Genomic DNA, 21,642 nt, shown 5'->3' on the forward strand with positions numbered 1-21,642 from the left:
AATGGGCTACAGTAATTACTGTTCTTCATTATGCACTCTGCAGCCAAATAGCTGTGTTTGGCCAGATCAGGTGTTATGAAGCAGACCAGCACATACAGAGTCAGTGATAATTTATGATGTGCATTGTAAAAATAATAATAATAAAAAAACAATTATATATATATATATATATATATATATATATATATATAAAAAATTCACTGGAATATCCAATAAGCATTACCACTTTGTTATCTAATATAAATGAACTATATAAACCACATCTTTATGATTCAAACAAAAAGCAACACAAGCAATCGTTGTTGTTCTGATTATTCAGAGCATTCGGTATTGCCGTGGTGAAAAATAAAGAATTGAAATAAACAAAAACGTATTCAGTAACTTACACAAACAAAACTGTATTTTTGCTATGTCAATGAAAACAAACTCCATACTTGCGCGTCCACAGTGTGACGTGTACTGATCTATTTGACGTGAGAACAAATCTTTTGAGTGAATGATTCAATGACTCACTAGTTAAGGGAGTGAATTTGTCTCCAACTACTGGCATTACTATGTTACTTGCAGAAAGATTTATTAAAAATCCTCACATACATGACAGTATGTTTAAAAAAAGGCTGAAAATAAATACATAAATATAATAATGAATAATGATGATCAATAATTACCATATTGATATTGCCATGTCCAAAAACACTAGTTATTTGAAGGCTAAAAGACAAAAATGTTCATTCCCTTTACTCTGTTCGAGAAGATTATAGACTCAGAATATGAATTGCCAGTGAGCTTCGGCTGTGATTTGTTTATCAATTGCAACAGTTATCAGGCGTATCAGAGACCTGAATGTATGTGTCATTCAAATAGATTCACCATCTCTTAAACAACATCAGCATCCTGAGAATGAAACCGATGAAAGTAATGACTGTTACCTGGGAAACGGTGGTGACAGCCAGAGAGCATGTTGTGAGAAGAGATGGAGTTCTGTTTAATTTACATGGATTCTGGGTATGCGATTTGAACAAGGCCATATTAGGATTTGCATTTACCTTGATAATGGAGAGGGTAAAAATAAACTCTTCATTTCCCTTTTTGAATCCATTTTGTTTTCGCTTATGCTGATAGTAATTCAATCTGAGGATAGGGAATGTTTTAATTTAGAGGTTAAAAAGAGGTAAAATGGGGTAAAAGCCATCAAAAATGTTTGTTTATTATGCATCCGGTTCTGCTGTAATATAATTAACCTCTTAAAATGGAACAACATCACCAAACGCTCTCCAATCAGCCATCAACAGGCTATAGAGCTTTGAACACTCACACAGAGCTCTCCAACATCTACTGCAGTCAGTTGTTGATGCAGGTAATGATCATGCTGGTTAGCTGTTTCTAAGGTTAGCTCCTCCTAACAATGCTGAAGAAATCAGCTGCAACCCCAAAAGCTTGTGAGCTGCATGTCATTAGTAAAGGTAAATTAAAGGTTAAAATCATTTTCAGCATATAATCCTGAGCTGAAATACCGCAGCCAGGTAAACAACAGGTGGTTTTTAACAACCACACAAAGACCCGCTCGTGTTTTAAGGCTCCTGTCTGACGGCTTGTTAGCAAAGCTGAATTTTTTTTATTCCTTCTTCCCTTTCAACACACATTATTGCATCAATTTATTGTTATATACACTTTCTAAAAGGCTAATTTGTTGCTGGCTGGAAAAAAAAATCTGTATTTATGGTAAATGTGAACAAAGATTAACGATTTGAGAAGATATGAGGTTTGATGTTTCAGCTTGAGCCAATTATGAAGTTCTGAAAATTGTGATTATCTATGATACTATTCAAAAGAAACGTTACATTTCTAATGTCACAAAAATTCTGTTCTTTTGAACTTTTTATTCATCAAAACATGCAGTTTCCACAACAACTGATTTCGACATTGACAATAATAAGAAATATTTCTTGAGTCCCAAATAAACATATTAAAATGATTTCTGAAGGAACGTGTGACAGAAGACTGGACAAATGATGCTGAAAATTCAGGTTTGCATCACAGGAATAAAACAGCTATTTTAAATAGTAATAATATTTCACAATATTACTGTTTATACTGTATTATTTATCAAATAAATACAGCCTTGGTGAACTTCTTAAGAGACTTCTTATAGAAAAGTTAAAAACATATATTTATATATAAATTGGTTGTAAAATTGGATTAAAAATGGAAAGGTGTTGGCAGATGTTAAACATTTACAGGAATTAACAAAAAAAATATTCTGAGAAAGATCTGCACAATTAGAACAGAAATGATCTGATCTACATGAAAGTTTGTAGCTTTATGTGCTGTTTAGCAGCAGGTTTATCTGAAATAGTAAATACCATAATATAAAACCACCATGAAAAAATGTATTGGAAAAACGTTAAGACGTATTGGACGTTTGTCTAAAAGTAATACATGCGAGTAGAGATTATTTGAGCATTAATAAGAAAAAAATACATCAGCTCACATTAAAAACGATATAACTATAAAGATAACTATAAAAATAACAATGTTTTTATAGTTCATTAGCTGGAAAAAAATATACTGAAAGTGATTCCAACGATAGAATTTCTCTGTGCCATTAAAGTTATAGCTGTGGTGTCTGTGGACTCTGCTATTTTTTGTATTAAGAATGCTTTTTTTAACTTTATTTTTATTGTTTTCATTATAGTTATCTTCCTTGGTACATAGAACCATTGGCACCAATTGTCTTAACGATCAACTTAGCTCACAATAATTTTGAGAAACGCAGCCCAGTTCTATTCTTGTATTTCTACTTTTCTACCTCAAAAGTGCTTACTGTATCACTGTACCTTGTATCAAGCTTTCGCCTTTTTATGTTTGGAATATGCATCAGACGGTCAGTGAGAGGAGAGTGTTAGAAGCCGGTGGGCATGAGACTATATCCGTCTTGACAGACTTTGAGTTGCAAAGCGCTCGTACGCCACAGAAGCACAAAGAAACAAACCAGAACAGGCCATATCTGATTCAGGAAAATCAGCAAGTTTAAGTCTACCATCATGCATGCAGACGAAGGTGTTCAGCCATGAAAACAAATTTAAAAGTCTAGGTCGATGACTTCCACTCAAGAGTTATTGAAGAGTCTATAATCAAAGATTAGAAACAGATCTTCTGTGGAAAAGAATGTCATATTTGCACTCAAAGTTGTCTGCCTTTTCACAGAGAATGAGTATAAAAAATTATACTCAAATCAGCCTTGAACCAAGTTTCTCTTTCAACTCTGTTTCATCATCTAGCCATGTGTTTCCAAGTCCGATTCGAGAAATGAAACGCCCTTGCAACATCTGGTAGCAACAACTTGTCTCTCAGAGGTGTCCTCTTTGTGCAAACGGCCAGCAGACTTTCGCTACATTAATACAAGTGTAACATACAGTAGCCAAAAAAACATTTGGACACATCAGCAACACTCAAAAATGTTTGTACATCACTGCATTGTATTGTAAAAATATTGAAGAAAGACAGCACAATCAGGGTTTTAAATGATAAAACAATAGATATACAGTGCAAAACGAAAACAAAAGGTAATTAGAAACTTTCCGGTTGCAAAGGACACATATGCAAATATACATCCACTAAAAATGATCTTCTAACCAGTTAAGTCAAAAATTGTTTGCAGATAATTTCCTATTTTGTTATCTAACACAGTGACATTTGTACAGTTATAAGTGTGCCTTAAGTGCCCAAATCCTTTCTGGAGCGACTGTAGGTCAGGATCAGAGTGCTTATCAGTAGAGCCCGACCGATATGGATTTTTGGGGGCCGATGCCGATACCGATATTAGGGAGTAAAAAAAGCCCGATACCGATATATCGGCCGATATTATTTATGTGTATATTATAATACAGTAGCAATATTATTTATGTGTATTATAGTACAGTATACCAGTCAAAAGTTTGGACACTTTCCTATTGGTGTGTACAAACTTTTGATGGGTACTTTACACAGTAGCTATAAACAGAATAAATATATTTTATAAACACGTTTTGCAATGATCACTCAAATGTGGTAATCAAACACTTGTGTGACACAGATATGTAATGGAGGCAGGGGGAATGATAGAATGAGAATTATACAGCTGAGCTGTAACCAAACTAGTTTGCATTGCATGTTATATTATATTATATTATATTCTAAATACTGTTGCATAATCTTCACTAACGACGACTTTGTCTTTTAATTTAGTCATAACTTGTATCAATAAATATATAAAAAGTGTCACTGACAAAACCTTATTATCTTCTATTTTTACTCTTAATTCCTCTAATCTCTACCAGTGGAGGAAGAACTCAGATCTTTTTACTAAAGTAAAATGAATAATATCATAATGAAAACGTTTTTAATTACATATGTACAGTACTTTTATACTATTTTAAATAATTAGTAAGCAAAATGTACTAAACGTGAAACTATACTCTTAATGCAAAATGGCCCTATATAAAGTGTTATAATTATATACATTTTTGGAATATTGCTTGATGTTGTAACGTAGCGTTATCAGGCAGAATGAGCTTTAACACTGTGTCTACAACGGACGCGGCCGTTACTGCTCGCGTCGCAACAGCTGTTTACACTAGACAAAGCAGAATCAGTTTACTGTCGGAGATCGCTCGCGCCACGCATTTTAATCAATGTTTCATCAACCAATTGCCTTAATAAATAAGAAGGCGGCCTAAATATAGCAGACAATATAATCAGGACTTCTCAGCTGCGCGCTTGCAATAGTCACAAGCTCACACAATACGTGACAGAGGCTTGTAGCAGAGAAATTAATTCTGTGAATTACACTGCGCAAATCACAAGTAGGCTACTACCCACCGGATGAAGAAGGGTTGGCTCTCAGTCTCCACAGGCTACATAAAATATTCATTTTATTTTATTTTATTTTTCGTGTTTGGATTTATGAGGAAAAAACAATGTTACAGACGCGACAGTTCAGCACTACGGACGTGAGCGCTCTGAAAGCGGCACTAATGCTTTGAAACTTTCACATAGACATCAAACAGAAAGCACAAAACCTTTCGTTTCAAAGTGAATTTCGTTTTGTATTAATTGTATCTTAATTTTAATCAATGTTTCATCAGCCATTTGCCTGGATTTAATTTATAAGAAGTAAATTTAGCAGACGATAGATAATCTCGACACGGAGGCGCCTGCGGGTGAACTGGAGCTCGTCTCATGAACCGAAACTCAGCGTATAGACCTGAGAATTGAAATATATCTATATTGAAATGTCTACTTTTAAACAGAACAATTCAAAACGAAAGACAGACAGACTCATGTAATCGTATGAAATGTGCATTTCTCTCTGGCGCGCGCTCACTGAAGATCGCGAGTCAGCATCGTCAACTTCCATCTTTGGCTGACACTGACTGAAAACACTTGTTTATTAATAAACAATTAAAATGTCTCCTTGCTATATTTGTTGTATTCATAATCATTATTTTTGCCAGTTCTTGTGACAGCTTTTAGGTGCTTTATTGGCAGCGCCACCCTTACATGAATCACTGTACCCGCATTTTTTAAAATATTCATTTATCGGCCATTATAAATGCCGATACCGATAGTTAGGAAAATGCCTAAAATCGGCCGATAATATCGGCCCGCCGATATATCGGTCGGGCTCTACTTATCAGTACTTTGCCTTGTCGGATGGGGCGCCGTGACATTTGCAGTGTTGATGGAGTGAGAGGTTGGACCCTCCCGCAGAGCAGGAACGAGAGCTGGCGCGAGCCCCTTGGCTCACCTTCACCCTTTCGCATTTTTTAGTCCCTCCGTCTGATTGTATTGGACAACGCTATATAAAATAGTGTGCTTTGTGAGGCTGCTTTTTTCCCAAAGGTTAGCCAACATGCACCTTATCTCATAGGGGTACTCCGGGAGATAAAAATAAGTGGAGAAAACAACAGGAATAGAGACTTCATTCTGAATTTAGCCATCTTAAGAGTTCGACAAAGGGATTTTCTACAGCAACTTTATTTTCAAAAGAGTGTTACATGCTATCTATAAAACTTGTAAAGTCACAATTTCACAAAAAGCGTTTTACTTTTCACGAAACTGTATTTACAGAGAAATTATTAACTTGAGAAGCAATGTATGAAAAGATTAACACACACAGTTTTCCACACACAAATCTTAAATATTTCACCTGAAATAGACTGGAGAACCAAATCCAAATTATCCTCCAAAGCACACAATGCAAGAAATATGATACAAATACCTTCAGATGAATCAATGAAATATGACAGCATAAAGAAGCCTGCAGCACAAAACACAGGAAATGTGTCCTTGAACAAAGTCCTAACAATAATTCAGTGGATACAGAACTGCCAAAAATTCACTCTCCATAATCACGATGACTGAATTGTAACACTTTGGAACAACTCATGGAATCAAGCTGAGCTTATGGAGTCAAAAGTTCAAGTTTAGGTAACCTTTCTGCGTGTCTCATTTGGAGCCTACTAGACAACTTTGTGAATAATATCACAGCTATACATGAACATACATTGTCAGTGATGGGAATTCTGACTCACTGCAAATTACTGGCTGGTTGCAAAACTTCTTAGACTAGTCTTAAAAGTTAGCCATATAACTTTTTTCTTCAATAAATTTTAAAGTCAGTTACATCAAAAGGCAGAAGGATGTGTACCGAAAACTTTTAAGCTGGCTATTATTAAACCCTTTTATTAAAAAAATGCAACTTGATCCTAGAGAATTAGTCAATTACAGGCCGATCTCAAATCAATACTTTCTGTAAAAAAATACTAAAGGCAGTATCCTCAACAACTGTTCCTTTTTTTTTTTAGAAAGAAATGGAATCTCTAATGATTTCCAGTCAGGATTTATATTATTCGAATCAGTTAAATGATTGTTAGGCTGTAAAAACTAGGTCAGCTGGAACCGCGAACACTTCCTCTAACACCTGATGTACTCGTTACATCATAAGAAGAATGGCATCTATGCTAATGTTAGTCTTTCTTTACAATAGTCAGTCGGATCCGGGTCGTTTCAAGATCAGATTGTGGACCTGCACCTAGACGTGACCACAACACATGATGTAGTCAGATGGATCCAGGCCGTTTCAAGATCAGATGGTTGACCTGCACCTAGACACGACCACAACGCATCCATGAAGTGTCAGCAGAGATTCTGTCAACTAGACTCTCCCCTGTGAAGACCTCATCAACACGACAGCCATCGGCACTGATCCTCAACAAACCCGTCTCCATACCGGTGACTCCAATCTTCAACCAGATGGAACTGGATAAATAATCTGAATGTTCCGATCCAATCTGACTTCTGACCTATAATGCTGCCTGAATCATAATCATACACTGTCCGTTTGTTGGTCAGAGGAGAACTGGCCCCCGACTGAGCCTGGTTTCTCCAAAGGTTTTTTTTTCCTCCATTCTGTCACCTGATGGAGTTTTGGTTCCTTGCCACTGTCGCCTTTGGCGTTTGGCGTGCTTAGTTGGGGACACTTAATATTCAACAATATTATTGATCTGCCTGCATTTACACCATTAAATGAGAAATGAACTGAGCTGGACGATGACATCACGTATTTTTTTTCCCCAGAGTGGCTATATATATATATATATATATATAAATGAACTAAATTAATAACTTTTTTACAGCAAAAATTAACCACTGAACTTACTTAAAGGACAAGTTTGGTATTTTACACTTAAAGCCCTGTTTTAAGATAGTTTCTGATGAAATAGAACGGTTAAGATTGAAATTTGGACAAATGCTGCCGTCCCGAGAATTTTCGGTTTCTGTATTAGCACCCCCAACTCCACAATGGTTTCATAGGGGCACTGGAAAAATCATTCATAAAACGCATTAAACTTTAGTTTACAAAGACGTGAAACTCACCGAGTGGTCTGGGGTTTTCACTGATATGCTGATAAAATCGCTGCAAAAGATGCTTTCCAACAGGTGTTTTACCAATCGTTGTAAAACTGTGGACCTATTTTTCCAAAAGCCTCACAACCGGACATTCTTCCGTTGAGAGCTTGAATAATAGACACTCCAGCCCAGTTGGTGGCGATAACGCACCTTTGCCAATGTTTGGATAGCGTAGCCTACGATACCGCGACTGCATAACTACAGAAAGAATACAAACACAGAATGCTAACAAAGAAACCGAAAATTCTCGGGACAGCAGCATTTGTCCAAATTTCAATCTTAACCGTTCTATTTCATCAGAAACGATCTTAAAACAGGGCTTTAAGTGTAAAATACCGAACTTGTTCTTTAAGCTGGACTATGATGCTATTTTCTTCTAGATCTGCTGTACAGCAGAAACAAACTTTGTTGCATTATTTTCCTGTTATCACTGTAAAGTTGCTCTAAAACATCATGCTCTTCTCTTGTCTTACTGCTAGTTGGTCAAACTAGTTCTTAAGACACAGTCTTAACAAAGTGGCTAAGTTCATGCAACTGGCCCCAGTTCTTTTGAACAGTTTGTTTCAATGAACTGCCTCAAAAAAGGAATAAATTATTCTTTCATGTCATCACGTGGTCCCCTATATCCCGGCATGCTCTAAATGTTACAATAAAGACAATAAAGTAATTTCATATTTCCTAGTTCAGTTTGTGGCAGACCGATTCAGCTCGTAGAAACAAAATTAAGAATTCCATTCAGCAAGGATGCATTTTAATTAAATGCTGCGCGAACACTCTATTCATTAAAGAATCATGTAAAAAAAAAAAACGTATCGCGGTTTGCACAGAAATATTAAGCAGTACAACTCTTTTCAACATTGATGATAATAAGAAATGTTTCTCGAGGGATAAGGAATAAATTACATTTTTAAATGGTAAATATATTACAATAGCGAACGGTTATATTAAATTGTAATAATATTTCACAATATTAATGCTTTTACTTTATTTTTGATCAAATAAATGCAGCCTTGGTGAGCATAAGAGACTTCTTTCAAAAACTTTTAAAAAATTCTTACCAACCCCAAACTTTTGAATGCTAGTGTACATTAGCTAAAACTAAAATGAATGTAAATCTCTTGTCTGAAAATGTTTTGGCACATTAATAAATAAAATAAATAAAACTAAATAAAATAAATGTGCATCATACAGTCAGGTCATATTTCCTATACAATTTATTGGTAAAATTTAAACAGCTATAGAGGGAATGCATTAACGTCACTTTCCCGCCGGAACGCGCCCCCTCAGCCGGACTGAGTGTCAGAAGAGCAGCTGCGTGACTGGATTTAATAGGAGAAACTGCGAAAACGCAAGTAAAACAAACGATTATCAATTTAAACTAAAGATTGGACTCAGTATAGTGTTCCTTACAACTTACTAAAGATCCAGTGATCCATGGATATTGACATGCAGCCAGGAATCGTGTTTCCTGACATTTATATGTGCCTGATTTTGACACAAGGGAAATACATACAGCAAATTTGCCTGTGAACGCTTTATATAAATACAATATAGGCAGGTCTAAATCCAGGTTATCACTTATATCATTGTTATATATATCATCATATCGTCTAGACTTAAAACTTGTATAGTTTTTTGTCAGTGTTTATTTAAAAATATCAAATTATACAGAATATACAGTGGTAAATATTTGATTGATGAGTTGTCAATGTAATATATAACAATACAATATATAGAGAATGATTTTACCACTAAATTCAGCATATTGACACAAAAATTATAACTGCAAATCCACCTTTCGCTGCCTGGAGTCCAGTTGTTTCTATGAATTGCAGCGATCTATTTGCTTCTCTGTTCTGTAGCTTTCGGCAATCTGTAAAAATATACCTCAGATTTCTTGTCAAATGTATTTGTACAGTCAATCGCAAAGCTCGTTCCCGTTTTAGATGCGTTTTTTGTGTTTTTCAAGGCATTCACGCTGAAAACCAATGCTGTCGCTCAGTCTTTTTGCCACTCAGTTTGCGTGGCCTCAATCACTACAGCTGACGGTGACGTCACGCGCATTCCCTCTATTAAAAACAGCTATTAAAATAATGTGATTTGTGAATGATTCATGAAAGAATCAATTTCAAAACCACAAACTGATTCAAGCGATTCAGTGAAAGATCCAAGTCAAAGGAACGTTTCATTAAGAATACTGTGTGGTCTCCGAGTCCAGGCTGTTTGTTAAGTCTGGGTTTTCGCTCCATCTCTCCCAGGTGGGAATGGAAATATTGAGGTAGTTTACGTGGAAGGGGGTCTCTGTGGCAGGTGGGATTTAATCAGTTTAATCCTTGTACTGGAAGCAAGAAACCAAGCTGAGAAAGAGAGATAGGAGATCTTGAGATGTGGTCACTCACTTGCACCCTGCAGGTCTCTAGCCACCTGCTGCAACAAATGAGCAGCAAAGAGAAATCATGTTGAACCTGCACAGGCTCAGATGTCATTTGAAACCTAATCTAAACCAAGCTGCAATGAAAAATCACATCTTTTCACTACAGTAAACACTACAGCAGGGGCATTTCTAGAGATCATAAACATAGCTTCTGTTTTTCTACTTAGAACTGCCCTGATTTGGCACATATTCACATCCACAAGACACAGCTGAATTTATGCAATTATATTATAGTAAATGAGGGTGGTGGTGAAGCTTTTCAGATCTAGTTGGAAAAACAAGCAAGACCAGTACTTTGAGTAAATTGAGCCCTCCCAAATTTTGATGGCGTTCCAAACCCAACTGTGAGAGTGACTTTTCCTTTTAAATGGCCATCAGAGAATGATTTCATCACTAATTCCTAAAAAAGGCCTTTCCAAAGAGTGCACGTTATTAGACTGGGGTAATGTTTCTTAAGCTTTTGTACAGGGGAAAACAGATACTGTGGTTATGACTTCATATTTTTTCTGGCTGTTACCATTGGAAGCGTAGAAACCCACTGAACGGGAAACTGAAAAAAGGCTGCGGTGAGATGCAGCTTGCGGAATTAAACAACAGGAGAACGCTCTGAATCGCAGAAACACTCATTGCTGACAGTTTGAGGACAATTTCCTACGCCAACAAAGGAAAATGTTTGGGATTAAATAAGAACACATCATGCCCGGTATAGATTGGCTTTTTCATTCTTGCCATAAACGATGAACATTCATTTTTTCAGAGCACATACGAAACCCACACATCTGAATTTGATTCTGCGCGAATAAAGGAGATCTCCGAGGAGTGAAAATAATTCAGCCCAACAGCAGACTGTCTCTGTGATCTACAGTGTTTAGAATATCCGCGAGCAGGTGCACGATTAAACTCAATGGTGGTTTGCTTCTGCTGTTTAGAGGAGTAATTCAGACAGAAATGAAAATCCTGTCATCATTTACTCACCCTCATGTGATTCCAAACCTGTATGATTTTAGTTTAAAAATGGAGTTCCAAAGTTATTCATCAGATAATCAAAGCAGTTATTTTCCATAGAGTAAAAGATAATAGATATAAAAGTGGTCCATTAGACCCACACACTACAGTATTTTGTTTTAATCAGTGGAATTATGGCTTAATTTTCAGTCCGTTTCTCACAAAAATGTATCATATGACTTCAGAAGCCTTGGAATTTAATGCACAAGCCACACTTTTATGGTATATTTTTATAGTGCTATTTTGTCCTTTTTGGAGCTTTTTGGAACAGTCCCAGTTCACTTTCATGTATGGAAAAGGTCAGCCTAGCACCTCCTTTTTTTGCAGTTCACTGAAGAAAATAAATCGTATGGGTTTGGAACAACATAAGATAATGTTTTAATTTTTGGGTGAACCTTTAATATTTTGTTATGGCCACTGTCACCTCTAGCTTGTTTAGTTTTAAAATACACTTATTATTCAGTAATATTATCAGTTTGACTGTACTGACACTATTGGATGAGAACAAATTTGTACTAAATTGAACTGGAAAATGACAATTCCAATTCAATTTCCCTTCACCCTTCTGTATGGGTTTCTTTCTTCAGTGCAACACAAACATATATTTAGTAACTTAAAAGGGTCCAATATTTCAAAATATCTTCTTTTGTGTTTACAGAAGAAAGCCATACAGGTTCAGAAAGACATGAGGAAGAGCAAATGACTAAAATAGGATCAGACTTGCTAAAATCAAGGTTGCAGGCTTTAGAGTTACTGAGCACACAATCCTATTCATTCATCAATGAGCCTTTTAAGGAGAACCCTTAACCCTGGGTTTCTCCAGAGGGATTGTCCGTGTAATTAGTGCACTATAAGTCACTATGGATGGGAAGTGTCTGCTAAGAAGAGCAACTTCCTTCCATCACTAAGATATTCATTAGAAAGACGACAGCAGGTCAATGATATTAGCTTCAGCTGATGTGAATCCATGCAGAGGAGAGTCTAAGAGAGCGACAGAAACATCCCAGTGTGAAATGTACTAAACTGAACCAAAAGAGCATAAAGACACAGTGCTATTATAATACCGGCGTTCAGCTCTCGATCCACCACCCACACACCAAGTTTACATGTTACAAACTAGCTGATGCAAAACACTTATTGTGTCTAAAAAAAAACTTTTTCACAGTAATTATTTATTGCACTATATTAATTATTTACTTGCTAAAACTGCTTAATGATGCAAAAAGAGTCTTTTATTTTATAATTGGCTATGGTAAATATCAGGTTTAAATCACTGAGATGCTCTGAAATCACATACACATTGTCTATTTTTATGGATAGTGGAAAGATCAGTAAATGTTGCAAGTCAGATTCAAGCTTGTGCACTAGGCCTGCTACTGTATGTCATAGCTTCAGCAACTCACAAATATTTTAAAGTCAACATTAAATGCAATTTGCAACCCGTTTACTTCCATAATCTGAAATTTCTAAATGATAAGAACATGCAATATGAAAAATATATATACATAATATCATATATATATATATATATATATATATATATATATATATATATATATATATATATATAGTAATTCTGAGATTTGAGAAAAAGGCACACTGTGACATTTAAAGTAACAATTGTCTCAATGTTAAGATATACACTACCATTCAAAAGTTTTTTTTTTTAATTTACATTTTATTCAGCAAGGAAGCATTTAATCAAAAGCGACACTAATGACATGTATAATGTTACAAGAGATTTCTATTTGATTTTCTATTTAGTGAGATATGTCACACTGTGAGATAGTTACAATTGTGTGAGATATTAAATGTCATCATGACAAAGTTGCAATGGTGCAACATAAAGAAAAAGGTAAATATAGTATCAATTTTGAATTCATGTTGACTTCACAAACATATTTTTGGATTTAATAAGTCTGGCCTTGATATTGCCTGACTGTCTAGTGTAAATTGATATGATACTGGAATAGACTAACTATTAGCCAGCTTACATGGCTTTATGAAGTCAGTCATGGATGATAAGTGGTGCTGAAAAGTAAACAGAGACCATAATTCTGCCACATTCTCTGTCAAGCTAGATGACACCAAGAGTGATATCGCAGGCAGTCCATCGCAGCAAGAAGCAGGTATAATGAGTGCAGTTGAATGACCACAGTCGGATGAAACTACTTAATGTGACATCTGCTCAAATGTGTGTGTGGTTTTTTTTTTTTGTGTGGAGACGGTCACATGTAGACAACGCACGCGAAGCTTTCACTATTTCAGGCAAATCTAATAATGTCCTAAATTCAATTTAAATGCAGATTTACAAGCCAGTGCTTCAGTTCCGCATCAGAGCGAGACAGAACGGGCTCAGTCTGTGCCTTTAAACACAATTTGTGAAAACGAAGTTGGTGTGGCTTCTAATAAAAATCTCCTGACAACGGGGTAAATGAAATCATGCCTCACTGCGAGCGTGTGTCCTTGTGCTACAGGGAATGATTACATTGACAGGAATTGGCAGGTGATGCAATGAGCAGCTTGGAATTACAAGACCATCCACAGGTCACAATGCAGCATTCTCACGAGGCACTGTTTTCTCACCATCTTTCCGTGAATACACAACGAACGGTTTTGGAAATAGATTGAAGAGCTCTAAAAAACTTTAACTAGCTACAGGAATAACAATTGATCCGGTATCTCATTAGCTTAATGGCCATTCTGTTTTTTGCCAATCAGTATGTGGGCTGCAACCACTGATCATTATGATAATTGATTAATTTGTCAATAATTTCGTCTATTAAACTGAAATATATATTTGTATAAATGCACTGATGTTTAAAGTTTTGGGGTCAGTAAGATTTGCCTTTTTAAAATAAATTATTACTTTTTTTCAGCAAGAATGCATAAAAGTTACAGTAAAGACTTTTACATTGTTACAAAAGAAAAAAAAATCAAATTAATGCTATTTGTTTGAACTTTCTATTCATCAAAGAATCCTGTATCCAGACAGTCACATTTGTCTTTGCATACAAATTTTTTTTTCATCTTTAGTTGAATGAAAACAAAGATAATGTTACAAAACCCATTCTTGAATTGTCTATAATCTGTCCGTTTAGTTCACTCAAAGGGTACTTCACAATTAAATGGGTTCACTTATCTCAAATACTGGTTTTTGAGTAATGCAAACACAAGAACCAGACCGCTACAGATTGTTTTGTAACACATAGCTGTGAGAGATGATGGTAAAGTTTCGCCTCCTCCTTCAGTTGTAAGCGTGCATTTGTGTGCGAGAAGAAGCTTGGTGTTTGTTCTCCTGAGAGGGGGCGGACATACTAAAAGTGAGCGTGCAAATGGAAGCGAGGTCCTCGAGTGAAAGTGCAAATGAAGTATTTCAGCTATAGCGAGGAAGGTTACTCTCGCTCACTCAATCACCCTGTGGAATAGTGGGTGGTAAATCTTTTACTCTTATTTTACTCTATATATATGTACACAGGAGTGACTCATCGAGATTGACTCAATCCACCTGCAAGAGATGACGGATGGAAAGAGAGATAAAGGCTAGAAGAAACAGAGCAGGAGGAGGAAGAAGGTGGAATCATAGGGCAAAATCTGAAGCCAACTTCTTCTGTTTGGATGCTTAGAAGATGCATTGTATCCCACTGCCAGAATCCACAGCTGTCAGACCCTCACCGTCAGAATGAAGTGCAGGAGATCTGTGTGTCTAGGGATTGATCGTTCAGTGAGATATACTCTTGTGTTGACAGAAGGATTAGAGGTTCTCGGGAGGATAATAACTGGAGACAATGCACTGGGAACGTTCAAGAGATCCATCACCTGCTTTCTGGACACCTGTGAACTCAACGCACTGAGACGTGCCAGCAAAGGGACCGCAGCTAAATCTGTGTCCACTCTGGGGAGGTTGGGAAAGGAAATATTCAGCCTGCTGAGAGACATGAATCAGCTACGCAATGTTGGCGAAAAACAGCATGAAAGAAATACCACCAACATTATCAGACCCAAGGTCTGCACTTCACAGAACAATAAAACATGGCACACCAAAGCAAAACCACCAGAAAGATAGGAAGAAAGAAAGAGAGACAGAGAGAGAGAGAGAGAGAGAGAGAGAGAGAGAGAGAGAGAGAGAGAGAGAGAGAGAGAGAGAGAGAGAGAGAGAGAGATAAAGGAGACTTTGTACAGTTATTCAGCCACAACACTTCAGCAGAGAATGTCTGATATGTTGGCAGCTTGTCAATAATATGATTACTAGTTTCCCTAGGCATTCTCAGAAGACTGTATACCTAGACAAAAAACATTAATTCCTCCCAATATCACAGTAAACTGTTAAAAGCTGTGATGAAGAAAGGGGACTGAAGTAAAATTGAACTAAATGTTTACACTTCCAAAAGAAAATGTGAGTGGTTTTGCTTTTGCAAAATTTCCTGCCGCAATCCAAACGTCTTCTGGTTTGTTTGTTGCTATGTGATTGATTGCTATAATGCGCTGAGTGGAGTTTAACATGGTTGAGTGTTCTAAATAGGAATGGTTGACTGTTCTCTAGGGTGTTCAAGGGTGTTGCTACTGAAGGCGGCCCAAGTCATAATAGCCCACCCCCCCAGGCCCCACTTTCAATTTAAACCCATGGTCACATAAGACCTTACTCCACTCAATTTTATTCATTTCATATGCATATGTATGGGGTAGACTGGAAACGCAAGATTTTTTATCTTCCAAAAGAGGATCGAAACAACACCAGAACAGACAAACTTAGAAGCTTTGGAGCCCACGGGATTTATAAACCCAGAATGACCCAGCAAAATTCTATGGGATCATACCATATCAGATAAGTTACAACCTGAATACCTTAAGTATGAAACCTTAAGTATGAGCAACAATAACGGTACCTTTTGGCTTAGCAAACAGCTATGATAATTAAAAGCTTACAAAAATGCAAATAGATGCAGCGCAAATCAAACACAGAGATTTACGGGGACGGTAATGCTCGGAAAAAGGGGGAGCAAAAAACGCAAACAACAGTTAAGTCACCAACATCTGTTCTGCAAAGAACAATAACAAGATCATTAAAGCGTGCTGTCACGGGATATCTGGCACATGACAGGGGGAGCCTGTTTCATTATTCACACTAAGAACGAAATATGTCAGATTCAGTGTACAAAGTGACACAAGGCCCACATCCCTGAAAACGGATCTGCATTTACAAACCTCCCGTAAAGTGCGAGCGATAGAATTAAGGGTGAGCATGTTCACCTGATTGCCATGTAAAAGCATTAGCCAGCTGGGATTATATGACACACATTTGCTCTTTTCATGTGGCTTGGCGTAAGCTAATTCGGTATCCAAGTGGGCTGTTTTTGTATTTAACATACAAAAATGGTCCAAAAAAATAAATAAATGTAAATATCACCCTCTTAAGAGTACGCTCATGTTTGCAGCCATTAACGTGCTTGTATTTGAACGCAACACTCTTGTTGTGCAAATTACTTTCATAAAGTGATTTTACCAGCGGCAGCATTTGTTGTTTCAGCTCTGTGGTCTCCATGGAGACAAAGGAACAGTAGGAACAGGAGAACCTCTTGTCACGCTCGAGCCCAAACTCCGTCCCTAATGCTTGTTTCCAAGCGAGGCTCTCTCTGGTAACAACATCCCTTGAGCAGACAGACACATAGACAGACAGACCGCCCCCTCCGGCCACCCGTGCTAATGTGCTTTAGGCTTTTTTTTTTGTCAAAGAATCTCAAATGTTTGCTAAAAGCCAGCTCTTAGCGTTGGCAACTTGGCACGCCGCTACAAACCCCCAGGGCAGGTTTGAAACGTACCTTGCATTGGGCCCGGTAGGTTTGCTCTCGCGACGCATGGGCCCATGCTCTAAGTGACTGCTCTCTTTCTCCCCAATGTATTCTCTGATTTTACTTTATCAAACAGTATTGGGCATTAATATTCAGTGCAGTGAGAAGCATACGAGGGCATGCAAATCAAATCCTGTCGAGAGGATTATTGCATCGCTCAAAGCTACGGCTGACATATTGGCTGTGTACGTCTGCTGTGCCTTTCCTACTGGGCTGGAGTTACACTTTTGCATCAGTTAAAACCAAAACGGTGGCTGTATTAACCTAAGGTCAATGAGAGAGGCCTGTAGATTTATCACTGTTACTGCTGACAGAGTTGTTTGCTATAACAAATGTTTGCAATTACGATTATTTCGCAGTGAAGCGTGGAAGAGCGCTTCGACTCTAATTACAGATAAGAGACGAGAGATCAGGTCCACAAATGGTGACCAGGGTAATTGTCATGCATATCAGTGCAGTCTACCATGGCAACACAAGACAATTGGTACCTGCAAACTTATTTCCCTTAATGATTTGGAAATATTTTAAAACAATGGACCTCAAAGTCTCACTCGTTTTGCATACTGATAGATCTGAGCTTAAAGGGATATTACACCCAAAAATTGATTCTGTGATCATTTACTCACCCTCATGTCATATCAAAACTGCATGACCATTTCTTTCTCCTATTTTGTAGCTCATAACAACTTTGGACCCCAATGACTTTCATTGTATGGCATTTTTCAAAATAGAAGAAATAAAAGAAATTAAGTCATACTGGCTTGGAACGACATGAAGGTAAGTAAATGTTTTTTTTAGTTTTTTTTAAATATGTGTACAGAGTGCTAAATATAGAGTATGAATTAAAAAAATTCTGTTCTTAGTTAATGTGTCTCACCAAAGTCATTTAAATTCAAAAAGTCACACAGTCCAACATTTTAGAAGAAATTACATATATGACGACAGAATAGTATTCCAAGTATTCCAGAGACCTGTGTCATCAAGTTAAAATTGTTTACAGCATCGGTCAAAAGAAAACAATGTGATGCACACAGAAATAGTACGGTGGGACGTACAAAACTAAACACTTGTCATTAGCCTTCATTTATGGTTATTGTTCAATTGTTGTCCACCTAATTTTGATTTGTTAATCTTTGGTCACTTTCCTACACAAAAAAATAATAAAAATTAAACATATATATATATGTATATACTTGGCAGTTGGCATGTATTAAATTGATCAAAAGTGACAATAAAAACTTTTACAGACTTTAAATAAATGCTGTTCTTTGATTAAATAATCAAATAATCTTGAAAAATGTCTATTAGTACAGTTTCCAAAAAAAGAAATAAAAATAAAATAAGCAGCACAACTGTTTTCAACATTATAATAATAAGAAATGTTTCTTGAGCACCTAATCATTGAAATTAGCATATTAGAATGATTTCTGAAGGATCGTGTGACACTGAAGACTGGAGTAATGATGTTGAAAATCAGCTTTGCATCACAGGAATAAATTACATTTTAAATCATAACAATATTTCACAATATTATTGTTTTAATGTAATTTTAATCAAATAAATGCTGCCTTGGTAAAAAAAAATAAGAGACTTCTTTTTTTAAAGAAGAAAACATAAAAAATCGTACCGACCCCAAACTTTTGAATGCAAGTGTACATTTAGATAAGCGATTATGAAAACACATTTTTGTACGAATGAATCAGTCTTTTTACATTCTTTATGCAAAATACTTATAAGTCAGAACAGGAACATGCACATGCATTTTTTATGATTTTAAAGCATAACATAATTGTGCAACTGGTCAAAAGGGAAGCACAACTGGATTGGTTATCATAATTAAGATGGTCTCAAAGAAGGCAAGTATAGCAACCCAAAAAGCATTCCTTAAGTTCGGCTTCTAACACTCAACTATCAGATTCCTCTGTCAGAAAGAGAAAACGGTGAGAGAAAAAGACAGCAAGGGAGTGAGAGAGAGAGAGAGAGAGAGAGAGAGAGAGAGAGAGAGAGAGAGAGAGAGAGAGAGAGAGAGAGAGAGAGAGAGAGAGAGAGAGAGAGAGAGAGAGAGAGAGAGAGAGAGAAAGAAAGAGCGCTTTTAGCTTTTCCCTATCAAGAGAAACCTCCTTAGTTTTTCTTGATAGGGAAAAGCTAAAAGTCCACAGGAGATGATGCTCAAATACAGTGCTTAAATATTTAATCACATATACACCAATTTAAGAAACCTGATTATGCAAATGCATCCTAAATGAAGACATTACTTTCTGAAATCAAATGATGTAGAATCTGCTTTGGAACATTATTTTGGGCATGTTTAAATGTCGTGAATGTTTAAATATCTGTGTGGGCATAAATACTACTAAAAACGGTAATAGTGGGTGAAGAAAAACATTCCTGGAGGACAAACTAAACCAATTTTCGATTAGTATTCTGTATTGAGCTACTGACGAGATCAGAAGTCATGTACTACACCTCCACACTGTGAACAGAACATGATGCACTTGTTTGAAAGAGAGAAAAAGAAACAACATAATCAATAATAGAAATAATAATAATAATTATCAGGGCTTGACATTAACACCTGGCAAATGCGAGTGTATTTCAGCAGTGGTATGTAACGCAGTCACTCCGACTAGCCACTTTGGCGGGTTGAATTTTATATATAATACATACATTTCTCAGTTTTACTCTTTTAAAAAGGCATCTGAAAAAATAAACTAAGTGCAATGTAGAGTTTTTTCGATTCATATCGATACTAAAATATATCTGAAACGCTTACTCGTTATCCTCATGATAGATACACGATTCCAGCTGCGGTTTCTCGCTCTCTCATCTCTTTTAACTCTCCGACAGCGAGTTGACACACAAACCCGTCTCCCCTCACTCACTCCATTCATTTGCTCCAGATGAATATTGTTGGTGATGCAGGGCTTAAATTTCGGCGTGGGATTGCGCTTATTGTGCATAATTTTACTCATTCCCGCAGATTTTGTGCTCACACCCAAAGTGCGTGCACATAAAGCCGCCTCTCAGTACTAAATTGAGTTATTTTTCCGCTAATTGCGCTTAAACAGTCAAATACATCCAAGATAATGTCAACATGCCGGTCTTGGCGAGTATTCACGTAAACACAGTCAGTTATGTTTTAAATGAATGTAAACAGTTGAGAAAAAAATGCATGTGTAACATTATAATGAATCTGTGTGTCAGTGATAGCAGCGTAATATACCTGATGCCAAATTATGAGAAAATATAAAAAATATCTACGAGGCAGTTTTACCCCATTGTATCGATGTCAAAATTAATTGTGCCAGTGAAAATGCTGAATGGCTAGTAACTTTTGGAAAACCATTAGCCACAGTGGCTGGTGGGGAAAAAAGTAAATGTCAAGCCCTGATAATAATAATAATAATAATAACCATAGATAAATGTATTTTTTTTATATTAAAGTAAAGTAAATTAAAATAAAAATGATTTCAGTGCCACTATCGTCAAATATTGTATGTTTTCCCTGAGCACTCCCACCTTCGTTATCCAACAGATAGTCTCATCCCAACCTCATGCCATGCTATGTCGGGATCCTTAAACAGAACAATATTTTGATATACCCACAGAGCCACAGTGTTTACTCTTTTTGGAAAAAATCACCCCACTTATAGCCACTTACTTATACTGTAGGCTCACTTATAGATTAAACTGGGTGGAAAAATATTTGAATATAAAAAAAAAATCTTGCACTGAACTCATTTCAACTCAGCTTAACGAAGCTGCTAAAGTTCTGGCAAAGGGCTGAGCCCCCCAGGTCTTCTCCACGGGGGGCTTCGGGAGACTGGCAGACGGCCGCGCAGCAACCATCAACAGCAATTTCAAACCTCCGTTCCCCACAGACACGCCTGATTATTCCAAGTCGCACTCCTCTGGTATGTGACACTGCATTAGTACTTCATCGAACAAGACGCTCCTGAGAGAGGCTTTCCATCTCGCTCGTATCAATGATCTTTTGAAGGAGCCCGATTGCTCACAAACACCCAGACGTAAGCAGCAATGTCACGCTACGAGGGTGATCAGCACACGCTCTAAGCGGGAAGGTGTGGGTTACGTCAGCAAATTCTGAATATAATATGTTCAGAGTGAAAATAATATATGAAAAAGTCAAGTGCTTAATCTAACTGTTTAGTAACAATTCAAGACTTTAAAATGAAAAAGAGAGAGATAATGAAATGCCTTTTGTCAAAGACAAAACTATTAATAGAAACATCTGTAATATCACATTTCTGATCTTTAACTGAGCTATCGATTGACTTTAATGCTTGAATTTAAGGATTCACCCAGTCTGTTCAGTGAAGTTAGTGTCAGGCAAGATAAGGTGTCACACTGTATTAGTATTGGCACAAACTTAACCCACAT

The 21,642-nt window shown here is 36.7% G+C and overlaps 1 protein-coding gene across 3 annotated transcripts in view; it reads right to left on the reverse strand.

Moving 5' to 3' along the window:
• znf385b (zinc finger protein 385B) overlaps positions 1-21,642 on the reverse strand; it is a 134,487-nt gene that overhangs the window by 39,461 nt on the left and 73,384 nt on the right. The window lies entirely within an intron of this gene.

The sequence above is a fragment of the Siphateles boraxobius genome, unplaced genomic scaffold (assembly GCF_051911475.1).
Source record: "Siphateles boraxobius isolate OS27281-9 unplaced genomic scaffold, OSU_SipBor_1 7, whole genome shotgun sequence".
Classification (NCBI taxonomy): Eukaryota; Metazoa; Chordata; class Actinopteri; order Cypriniformes; family Leuciscidae; genus Siphateles; species Siphateles boraxobius.